The sequence below is a fragment of the Ictidomys tridecemlineatus genome, chromosome 1, assembly GCF_052094955.1.
Source record: "Ictidomys tridecemlineatus isolate mIctTri1 chromosome 1, mIctTri1.hap1, whole genome shotgun sequence".
In the NCBI taxonomy this organism is placed as follows: Eukaryota; Metazoa; Chordata; class Mammalia; order Rodentia; family Sciuridae; genus Ictidomys; species Ictidomys tridecemlineatus.
This window is the reverse complement of record NC_135477.1, coordinates 60908943-60921171: the sequence shown is the minus strand read 5'-3', so window position 1 is coordinate 60921171 and position 12229 is coordinate 60908943. Positions and strand designations below refer to the sequence as shown.

General features: G+C 40.2%; 1 protein-coding gene across 6 annotated transcripts in view; it reads right to left on the bottom strand.

The window, feature by feature from the left end:
* Slc16a9 (solute carrier family 16 member 9) overlaps positions 1–12229 on the bottom strand; it is a 55883-nt gene that overhangs the window by 34612 nt on the left and 9042 nt on the right. The window contains exon 1 of one of the 6 annotated variants that reach the window (XM_078041791.1): positions 11517–11655. The exons of the other annotated variants lie outside the window; for them this stretch is intronic. The gene's annotated coding sequence lies outside the window, so the exon portion shown is untranslated. Of the gene's footprint in view, positions 1–11516; positions 11656–12229 lie in introns of those variants that run through there. 6 annotated transcript variants of the gene reach the window in all.

The following is a 12229-nucleotide window of genomic DNA, read 5'->3' as shown; positions in this document are numbered from 1 at the left end:
GCAAAGAGTGGCAGGGCACAGTGTAGCACACACCTGTAATCCCAGTCACTCAGGAGGCTGAGGCAGGAGCATCACAAATTTCGAGGCCAGCCTGGGCAATTTAACAAGATTCTTTTTCAAAATAAAATTAAAAATTAAAAAGGACTGGAGATATACCTAGTGGAAGAGCATCTCTGGGTTCGAAAAAAAGCGAACAGAGTAAAATGACTTGTTGCTTTTCCAACCTTGTCCGCTTTCACCACGTTTTCATCCCCTCCCGATGGCGGGGAACCCATGATTTTAGTTTCATGAACTCCCCTGGAAGTAGACTCTTAGCAAGAAAATAATTTATTAGGAGTGTCATTGTGTCTGCACCTACAGAAGGGAACCCAGCAGAGGGAGCAGATAAACCACAAAACAGTTAAAAGCAGGGGGTTCTAATGTTGGGATGACACTTCAGAGTTGCCCTCGGGACCTCATACCCAGTGCTGATCATTCACTGGATACAGGTCAACCCAGGAAGAAGAGATAATGTGATGATCCCAGGGGGGCAATTGGCCCATTAGGGCAATCAGCTGATGGCCATCTGCCAAGAGCAGTCCCAGCAGCTGGGGCAAGGAATCTTTCATTCCTGACAGGGGCTGGCTGGCGGGTGCTGGCAGCACATCACAACATTTGCCAGCTTGAGTGTCCTTTCACATGTACAAGCAAAACCAAGCAGGTGCACTTAGATTTCCCTCTTTTTGAAACAAAACAAAACAAAACAAACAAAAATAATCCTATTGTACATCATATTCTGCACCTTTTTTCATGTACTTAATGTCCTTGGAGATGTTTTTCCTCAAACACCCAGAAAACATCCTTACTCCTTTGTTGTTGCTTAAATCAGCACATAGTATCTCACTATATGGCCATATGTTTATTTGTTCCTTGACTTACATAGTAAACAGGCAAAACACTTGTGTGGTTCAAAACTGAAAAAAAAAGGACAAAAGGTATATAGCACCCATCAATCTATTTCCCATCTAATCCCCATCTCCACAGGTAACAAGAGCTTCTTTTATATCTACAGTTTCTTTATGCACACACAAGCAGACTCAAATTTAGATTTCCTCTATGTTTTACAAGGCGTCCTGTACACACTGGCATCATATCTTGAAGACCTTTCATATTAATGCTCACTATTTTCCTCATTCTTGCTGTTACACTGTATTCCAGTACAGGGCTTTCTCTTAATTTGTTTAATGAGTCCCCTGTGGCTGATCTTGTAAAGCAATGCTGCAGCGACTAGTCTTACAGATGCACACATCTCTTTTTGCATATGCGTATCTGTCAGGCAGAACTCAAGAGGAATTGCTGTGTCAGAGGGTTCCTTTAAAGTTGAGTCTTTAGTGGGATGAAGTTCCTTCTCTCTCCATCACTGTAATTTTTTCAATATTTTCTGGTTATTCTTTTTTACTTTCATTTTAATTAATTAATCAAATTAATCAACCTAATTAATTAATTTATTGCAGTAATTGGGGATTGAACCCAGGGGTGCTCTACCACTGAGCTATATACCCAGACCTTTAGACAGGGTATCTCTAAATTGCTTAGGCAGGCCTTGATCTTCTAATCCTCTACCCTCAGGTTCCCTAGTTGGTGGCACTACCAGCATGAGTCAACTTGCTGGTTTACTTTTCTATACGATCTTCAGAATCAGCCTGTTTCCAGCACCACAAACACAACAGACACACACACACACACACAAAGACACACACAAATATAGACTAGGAGAATTGATTCTTTTATGATGTTGAATCTTTCTAACAACATGATGTGTTTTGCATTTATTCAAGTCTCCTTTTGTGTTCTTAGTGTTTAAAATTTCTTTCAACACTTCTACTTACTGTATCCTTACATATCTTATTCTTTTTGCTAATATTGTAATTGGGTCCAGTTGTTTAATTTGCCTTTTTTTAATATGGATGAAAGCTATCAGTATCTGTATGCTAATTCTGTATCTCATTACCTTACTAGATTCTCCTCTTAGCAGTAGATTTGCAGATGATTTTCTTCATTATATATATAATTTATAATGTAATATAGTTTTACAATCACCTACACAGTGGTAGTTTTAACTGCTTATTTTGAACATTTCTACTTATTTCCTTCTTTTTCCTTTGCTTTCACTAGTCATCCAGAATAATGTTAAATAATTATTTTAGTCTAATTCCTAACCTTAATGAGAATGCCTTCAAATGCCCTGGTACTGCCTCTGTAGCTGAGATTTTTTTTTTTTTTTTTAATTTTGGTACCAGGGATTGAACCCAGGGGCACTTAACCACTGAGCCACATCCCTAGCTCTCTTTACTTTTTATTTTGAGACTGGGTCTCACTTGCTTAGGGTCTTGGTAAGTTGCTGAGGCTGATTATGAACTTATAAATCCTCCTCCCTCAGCCTCCAGAGTTGCTGGAATTACAGGCATGTGTCACCTCATGATTTATTTCATTAAGTTAAGAAAATATATTTTTCTATTTTTAAGTGTTATTATAAAGAATGGTTATTACATTTAATTAAAGGAATTTGTTGCAGTAGAACAGGATGATGACAATATGAATTTTCCTCTTTAGATTTTAACATGAGAAAATTTATATATTCTACTATTGAAATATTCATGAATCATTGAATTAAATCTTCCTTACTTAATGCACAATTCTTACCATGTTGTTCTATTTTGGGGGAGGGACTTTTAAATTCACAGGTGATATCTATCTACGTTTGGTTTAATTTTTACTAGGTTTTGTTTTCAAATGATATTTAGTTTAAAAAAAAATAAAATTTTTCCTTCTCTGGGTTTAAAAAGCTTACATGACCATGGGTTTAGAGACTGAAGGCCTAACCTCCATGTCTCCAATAGGCCTTTCTACTTTAACCTATTCTTTCAGTGACTCTTCACCATGCCAGTTTTATAGTCAGGTTCAACAAGAATCTTGTTTGCCTTCAGGTTTTGCCAAGCCATTCCCTTGGCTGTGGTTTCATCAGATAATAGGTAAGGACAGTAGAATATCATTCATCCACTCATGCACTTCCTTAATTAGATGACGATGCACTTGGCTACCTCAAGAGTCATGGATACACCCATCATTTACCTGGGCTGTAGTGAATTTCTTCACTTCAAATTCAGAGCACTAGGCAAAACTCATGTCATAACCTGCAAAAGGCCTTTGTACGAAATAACTTTCCATATTTAATCATTGAAAATTGAAAGATGTTAGAATTTGTACAGAAATCTGTAGAGTCTAAAATGTAGACAGTCAAACACACAATTGTGTTAAAAGGGAAAATAATTCAAACTTCCAGACATGGAGATCATTTGAAATAATCAGTAATATCCCTCCATCAGGGAGGAGAGAGTATTGTCTCTAGTACTTACTCCATTGTAAAAGTAAACAGTATAATTTCGGTCCTTCTAATGACTATTTAGTACTTTAAAATTCCTGCTCAGAATCCCCTTTATATAGACTCAGTATAATCTTATTACCCTAACTAACTAGATAATATGTGATAGAAATAACCAAACATCCAACTTAGTGAGAACCTGTTTCAAAATTTAAAAAAAAAAAAAAAAGGATGAGGATATAGCATGTAGCTCAGCAGTAGAGCACCCCTGCGTTCAATCCCCAGTATAACAAAAAAAAAAAAAAAAAGGAAAAATCAAGCCAAAGAAACTGATGAGACTAAGAATTTGTATAAAGACAAATGCATACAGGATCATCTTTCATTGAAATTCTCAAATTTTTGCACTTCAGAAAATGTACACTGACACAGGCAGAGCAGCAGAATTATGAAGAAAGCTTGTATTTTCCAGAAGATGACAGTGGAGAGGATTATCTCTCTTATTGGCTTTCAAATCTAAGTAGACAGAAATTCCTTTTATTGCCCAGCCTGGTGGCACATGCCTCCCCGCGACTTGGGAGGCTGAGGCAGGAAGATCTTAAGTTCAAGACTAATCTCAACAATTTAGTGAGGTCCTAAGCAACTTGGCAGGAAGCTGTCTCAAAGAGAAAGGAAAAAAAAAAGGGGGGGGGCGGGGGAGGCAGTGGGACTGGGGTATGTGGCTCAGTGGTAAAGTGTTCCTGGGTTCAATTCCTAACACTACAAAAGAAATAATAATAATAATAATAATAATAATAATAATAATAATTACCCCAAACCTTTGCTCTCTTTTGTCTTTTCTCTGGAGACATTTCAACATATAGGTCAAAAGCCAAAGAAATTCTTCTTTGTGTTAAATATTTAGAAATACATACCTGTGAAATACAAAGTACCCGTGCCTATCAACTTAAACTAGGAGACATGTGTTTATGGAGATGATTAAAAGCTTCGGATCTGTTGTCATCTCATAATTTAAGACATATAGGGTCTAAAAATACCATTTAGTGATTTCTCATTTTTCACCTTACTCCTACAGTTTCCTCTATTGCTTAGATACCCCTCAGCTGCTATTCCTCTGATGGAATAAGGTGATTCCAGTAATACACCTAATATTCACCTCTCCCTTTTTGTACGCACTTCCTTCATTAGGAATTTGCTAATTGCCTTTTGGGGAACATACTGGATTTGCACCTGGCTATAACTTGTTTTTTATTAATTTTATTTATCTATTTATTTTGCAGTACTGAGGACTGGACCCAGAGCCTCAGGCATGGTAGGCAAGTGCTGAACCACTGAGCTCCATCCTTACCCCTGCTGCTATAATTTGGGTCTTAAATGTCCCCAAAGGACCATGTATTAAAGGCTTAGGGAGGCGGTGGGGGCTAGGCAGAAGTGGGGAGTGGGGCTTGGGGGTATTCTTTTGAAGGGGATAGTGCCGCTCTCTCTCTTTTGTACCTTGGCTACAAGGAGAGAAGCTTTGCTTTGCCTCCCACTCCCTCCATGATGTGCAGGCCAGCCAATCATTAACTGAAACCTCTCAAACTGTGAGTCAAAATAAACCTTTTCTATTTATAAGTTGGTTATCTCAGGTGTTTGTTACAGTAATGAAAAGCACTTTCAGTCTGTAATTACCAAGGGTTAAAAAGTACAACATCTGCTGTCACCAGTGGTGTCCACATACTTATTATCTAATTTTTACAACAATTGTAAATAGCAGCAAGCTTTAAAATAATATAAGTTCCATCTAGGTCAAAGACATAATGCAAATGAATTCAACCTATTTGTTAATCTACATATGAGTGAGCGTTGTCTCACCAACATTTGTCCTTTGGAAGTTATAGACACTGGGTCAATTTTTGTCACTGTTCACTAGCATTCAATAATATTTGTCTATGATTCTTCTTCTAAAGTCAAGTAAACTTAATAATAAATCAATATGAGTTTGGTAAAGAAAAGGAGTCTACACTGCTGTACTTCAACATTTTAAAACTGTAAAATCATATCACTGTTCTCATGATATAGATATACTGAGTTTATATCTACAATTCTATAAACATTTCTATAATATGAAATAGCTGTATAAGCTATTATTACAAAAATATTGCAATAGTGATGCACTCCTATAATCCCTGTGACTCAGGAGGCTGAGGCAGGAGGATCCCAAGTTCAAAACCAGCCTCAGCAACTTAGCAAAGCCCTAAGCAACTTAGCGAGGCCCTATAAAAAGGAGGGTTCTGGGGATGTAGCTCAGTGGTAAAGCACCCCTGGGTTCAATCCCCAGTAGAGCCATACACACACACACACACACAAAAAAAAAAAGAAATTAGTGTTATCAGAGCTGGGAATATGACTCAGTAGTAGGGCACTTGCCTGGTATGCATGATGCCCCTGGGTCTGATACCCAGCACAGCCACAGATGGTGGCACACCTGTAATTCTAGCTACTCAGAAGGCTGGAGCAGGGAAATTACAAATTCAAGGCCAGCCTACACAACTTAATGAGATCCCACTTCAAAAAAATGGTGGTACATGCCTGTAATCTCAGTGGCTCAGGAGGCTGAGGTAGGAAGATGACAAGTTCAAAGCCAGCCTCAACAAAAGCAAGGTACTATGCAATTCACTGAGACCCTATCTCTAAATAAAACACAAAATAGGGCTGGGGATGTGGCCTAATGGTCAAGTGCCCCTGAGTTCAATCCCTGGCACACACCACCCCCCCTCGCCAAAAAAATCTTAAACCAAGGGAATGAAGCCAATTAAGAAAAGCTTTTATGCATAATTCTGTTTGTACAAAATGTAGAGAATAGGCAAATCCGTAGAGACAGAAAGTAGATTAGTGGCTGCCTAAGAAGTTTAGGAGCAGAAAGAGGAGAGACTACTAATGATCATGAGAGTTCTTTTGGGTGTGATGACAATGCTCTATAATTGATTATGGTGACAGCTGCACCACCATGTATACAGTCAACTCCACCAAATGATACACTTTAAGTAGGTGAATTGTGTGGTAATTAATTATAATTTAATAAAGCTATTATTTACAAAATGAATGTAGACCCCCCCAACTGTCAAAATTCATTACATTTATGATTGTTTGATGCTATTGTATGTAAATTATGTTTCAATAATTTATATGATTTTAAAAAGAATAAAACTGATGCTACGAATACCCACGGTTACAATGACCGTATATTTGGCCTGGTTTGGAGATCAAATCAATTACATCTATGAGGCACTCCCAGGCGGTGGCCCTTCTCTCACTCATTCTACACCCCCACCAACACACACACCCAGGTTTTTAACCTAGAAACATGTTTGTACAAGGGCAATAAAACAGGAGATCCTATGTTGCTTATTTCACATTGTAGCTCCTCAAACAACAAGGGAACACAGCTTCTCAGGCACAGTCATGACTAAACATCATGAAAGAATCAGAGCAAGTAAAACAGCATAAATCCCAGGTTTCTAAAGCAAACACCAGAGACCTTTGGCTGCTTTATGTACCTATGGAAAAAAGAAGTAAAAGAAAATCCTCTAAAGCAAGTTAGCAATATCTTCCCTTGACAAACTCCCTTACTCCTCTGAGTGCTAGTAGGTAAGGTAAGAGGGGAAGAGGGGAAGTGTGGCTAATATCTGGTTCCAGAGTGACAGGAAGTGAGTAATGCTTTAGAGCATGGGCTTTATTTTTAAATGAAAATCTGCATTCTGATTCAGTCTATGCTACTTACCAGGTGATTATGGGCTAATTACTTAAGGGCTCTGAGCCACAGTTTTCTCATACGTTAAATGGTATAAGAGTGGATTCAAAATGCAAAGCTCTATGACTGTCATACAGTAAAATGCTTAATGAAGAGTAGCTATTAAATTAATAACCTGAAGGAATTTCTCATCATTTCATACCCACTTTCTCAGTTACTGCATACTCAAATTACTGGATAGTTACTGGATACTCACTCATTGTTCTAAAACAACTAATTACCAGAACATTAGAAAGCTAGGGCTTTTAGCTGGGCATGGTAGCACATGCCTATAATCTCAGCTACTTGGAAGATGGAGGCAGGAAAATCACAAATTCAAGGCCTGCCTGGGCAATTTGGTGAGACCTGTCTTAAAATCAGAAATAAAAAGAGCTAGAGAGGTAGCTCAATAGTTGAGTGCTTGCCCAGAATGGTCAAGGCCTTGGGTTTGAGCCCCAGCTCCAAAGGAAGGAAATAAATTCAAAAGTAGTGTTTACAGGACAAATATCCTTAAATTCAAAAATCCCATAACTGAAATGTTCCAAAATCTGAAACTTTTGATGGCAACATGATGCCACAAGTGGAAAATTTCACTCCTGAACTGTTGTAGTCAAAACACAGGTGCATTAAAGACATTTTCTAGCATTATCTTCAGACTATGTAGATACAAAACAAATAAATTTCATGTGTAGACTTGAGTCCTATTGCCAAGATATCTCATTATGTATAAGCAAATATTCCAAAATTCACAAAAATCTGAAACACTTCCCAAGCATTTTGCATAAGAGATTTCTTAGAATTTTGTTTCCCTTTAGTTTGGGGGTTCGAGGAGTATTTTATTTTATTTATTTATTTTTTAATTAGTTACACATGACAGTTCAATGATCTTGACATTTCATACATTTGAATCAAAGGGGGATAATTTCTCATTTTTCTGATTGTATAGGTTGCAGATCACATTGGTTATACAGCCACGTATACAGTAATAATATTGTCTATTTTATTCTGCTGCCCTTCCTATCCCCCTCCCCTCTCCTGCAAAGAGTATTTTAGTGTGATAAAAATTTTAGAATCTGAATAGTGCGCGCGCATGCGTGTGTGTGTGTGTGTGTGTGTGTGTGTGTGTGTGTGTGTGTGTGTTACATCCTGGTCCTTTTTATTTATTTATTTATTTTTATTTTGAGATAGGTTTTCTCACTCTGGTGCCCAGGCTAACCTTGTTCTTCCTACTTCAGCCTCCCAAGTAGCTGGGATTACAGAACTGTGCCACCTCCCCTGCAGATCTGTGCGTTATTAAAAAGGCACCCTGTGGTTCTGACCCAGGTCATCCGCACTGACACTCTGAGAAACTTCACCAAACCACAGTGATTCTCAACCTGCCTGAAATCCTCGGCAGAACTACACAAACCTGATGCCAAAACCCAGCACCAGACTACTCCAGAAGGGTGCCCTCCCCCTGCTTCCTTCAGAAGCTTCCCAGAAGAGTCTGATGTACAGGCAGGGGTCAGGGTCACTGCCCTGTGAAACCCTCTTCTAACTCAGAGGGTAAGGAACAACTGACTCTTGTTGCTGCAGGGGGTGGCACAGAGTCCTCTATGTTCAGAGTATAAATGTTGCTCCTCATAGATTCCATATGTTGAAATCCTAGTCCCAAAGGTGATGGATCCTCAGGTAAGAGAGGGAAATGGATAAGCAGCAGCTGTCAGGAATTGGAAATCCAAGATGAAGGTAGATGCACTGTCTAGTGATGGATGGTTCACTTCCTGGTTCATAAATGGTGCCTTCTCACTGTGTCCTCACCTGGTTCCAGGAGGGATGAGTTTTTTTTTTTTTTTTTTTTTTTTTATAAGGACACAAATCCTATTCATGAAGCCTCCACCCTCAGAACCTAATCATCTCCCAAAGGCCCTACCTCCTGACACCATCACCTTCGGGACTAGGATTTCAACATATGAATCTGTGAGGAGGAGCATTCATACCCAGAACATAGAGCACCCTGTGCCACCCCCTGCAGCAACCAGAGTCAGTTGTTCTTTTAACTCCACTGTTCCTCACTGTCAAGGGCGTAGCTTATTTAGCTCACCACCCACTGATCTTACTTAATCTTCGTATCTGGGTTTCAAATAGAAATGAAAACAAATGCTTGTAGGAAATGTTACAGGACAAAGGCCTGCCAGGAAGCTGAAGCAGCTACAGCAATCCTTTCTCACCCTGATTCTTGCGAACACGACAATAAATTTTCAGACATGTCACTCGGAGTAAGCAGCCCTGAGTTTGCTGAAGAGAGAGGAAAATGGAAAAGGGGCATTCTCAAGGGAAAGTGGACCTGCTCAGAGCGAAGGACAGGGTACCCCCTCCTGCCATCCAGTTTTACTGGAGGTCTCAAGGAAGTTTCCAGAGAATCCCACCCAGGTCTGCCTCTTGACTTTTGACTGACAGCATAGGAATTGCACAGACCACCTCAAGAGAGGAGGGTGTGGTACTCATAGAACTGCAGCTAAGGAAACTGAGTCCCCCCAGTTCTTGCCTCAGTTCCCTGCCTCCCATTTAATTGGTTTGTAACCCTTTGAATCGCCCTCAGAAAACATTCTTTGTGAGTGGGTTTAGACCAACCTGGAAGGGTGTGACCTGATCATGAAACAATGGTTTTCCTTAAAGGGACGCAATTATGGGTGGGGGAGGTTTTCACAGACCAGGCACCCCTACTTGTCTGTTAGATAAAGTTTCCTGTGGTTTCCAGTTCTCCCTCTTTGTCCTTTCTCTGCTCACGGGTTCATGGCTGACTAGCCACCTAACAGAGAGGATGGCTGTGGAAAAAAGATGTTTTCTTGATTTTCTACAAAATTTGGGAGGAAATGCAGGAGAACACTGCCAATGATGAAAAATCTTAAAATTGAATAGATTCCTTTATCAGCAGATTTGCAAAGGTTTTTTGTTGTTTTTGTTGTTGTTTTTTTCACAAACTGGAGAAAGTGTTATAAGAGAGTGTATCAAATGGCTCTTTAAAAAGATCTCTAACATGCCATTGAGCCCGGGTGAATTGTGTCATTGTAGAAAAGCAAGCACCTCTCTCCAAAGAAGCAAAATTTGGCACAACAAGAGAGAACAATTGGACCGTCACAGGAGAATATGGCCTTTTTTCCTAAGCACACTGGGGCAGAGAGAGAACAGAGACATGAACAGTCACCTGCTCCCTCCTCACTTGGGGTATTTGGCTCTGTCCACATGGGTGGTAACAAGGCTATTAACCCCACACTTGGATGTGGCAAATGTCCAGAATCTACTGGCTGCTTTCTGGTTAGAGAATGAGCCTAGTTTTACCCTGGCAGCTCCAGAGAAAGTCAGCACACACCATCGCCAGCCAGAAGAAAGTCCTTTCCTATCTTTCCTGTTGTCCACAAAGGCCAAACACGGGCCCAACCACCCCACAGTGTCATCCTTATGCTGTTTGGCAGCCAAGGTAAGACCAAGAATCTCCAGACAGCCAGTGTCAAGATACTCACCCCTACTTTCCTGGTCCACACCACATTCCACAGCCAGCCTCTGCCGGCCCCAGCATAGCAGTTATGGGGTTGTCAGGAAAAATCCTGAGAAGATTCTAACTATGATGATGGTGTTGCTGAGGGGGAGGATAATTATAATAAGGCAGTCAACATGGTAGTCACCTATTAATTTGTTCACATTAGCAAAACCACCTCTCAGTTTAGGAAAGGTTGGGAAGCTATGATCTTCTGGTAACAGTGTCATGTGGTCCACAAGAAAGGCTGGCAGGATTTTCACCTTTCTCGTACCCCAGTAACTACAGTTTTGCAAGAGTACACACCCAGACATTATTATGTAGAGATATAATTCTAGAAAATGCAGTATAAGGAATGGGAGCACAGGCTCGGGACCCAGATAAACTTAGTGCACTTCCCAGCTGTGGTATTAGGTAGCAGTGTCACTTTCAGCAGGTCACCCATATCTCTCACTTGCTTCATGTATCTAGTAGGGGGATGATAGGATTTACCTCATCAGACTGTTGCAGTGATTATGTGAGTTAATTTATATAACATACTTGGCATGGTGCCTGGCATACAGTAATCTTAACATAAGTCATTATTTCTTAGACCTTTACACCTAATCTATTTATAAAATGATTTTTTTAAAATACTGGAAGAGCTCCTCCTAAAATCTGAAAATAAAGCCTATAAAAAAAAAAAGTCTGGCCAGAATGTCTTTGACTGCCCTCCTGCCCTGACACAACAGAACATCTTCTATTAGACACTTGGTTCTAGAATTTCATTATCTCACATTCACCAGCACTGAAAACACCCCACACGTACATTACTACATCCCCTAAAAATCGAAACGATATTTTCAACATCCTTTGGCGTAACTTCTTACCAGAAAGAAGAAAAGTCAACCAATGGGAGGAAGGCAGTCTCGGTGAGGAAGGACCACAATGACGGTGACCAATTGTCTGTTTACAGATCACCAAGAGCCCTCAGGTCACAACAGCCATGAAGAGTTAAAAATAAATAAATAAATGAAACAAAACAAGAGGCCCTGAAGTCCAAACAAGGTTTGCTTTCATATTCTTTCTTTCATTTCCTTCCTTTCCTTCCTCCCTACTCTCTCCCACTCTCCTTCTTTCCTTCCCTCTCCCTTCCTTCTTCCTTCTTTCCCTCCTTCCCATCAACCTTCTACCCCTCCCTCCCTCCCTCCCTCTCCTTCTTCCTTTCTTCTTTTTCTCTTCAGTGCAGGAAGCCCCAAGGCTCATGAGCATCCTTCCTGCAGACACTGCGGAACAGTCACCAGGATGCTTGTGATAGGAAGCAGAAAGACCTGGGGGTGGGCATGACGTTCAGGGGAAGATTCACAGACTGGGCCTACCACAGCCACCCACCACATGCTTTCTCCTAAAAAGCTCTTTACCTAAGGCCATTCTGGCTCTGCTCTGACTTAAGTCAACAGGACAGGTTACATTCCTGGCCAACAACCTGTTATCCATAGAGCTGTATCTCTCAAGGCTCTTGATTGTAAGATTCCTCCCTGCTGATAAGAACACAAGCTACCCTAGAGGTGAGACTTTTATGACTCTGATCAAAGCCACCTAC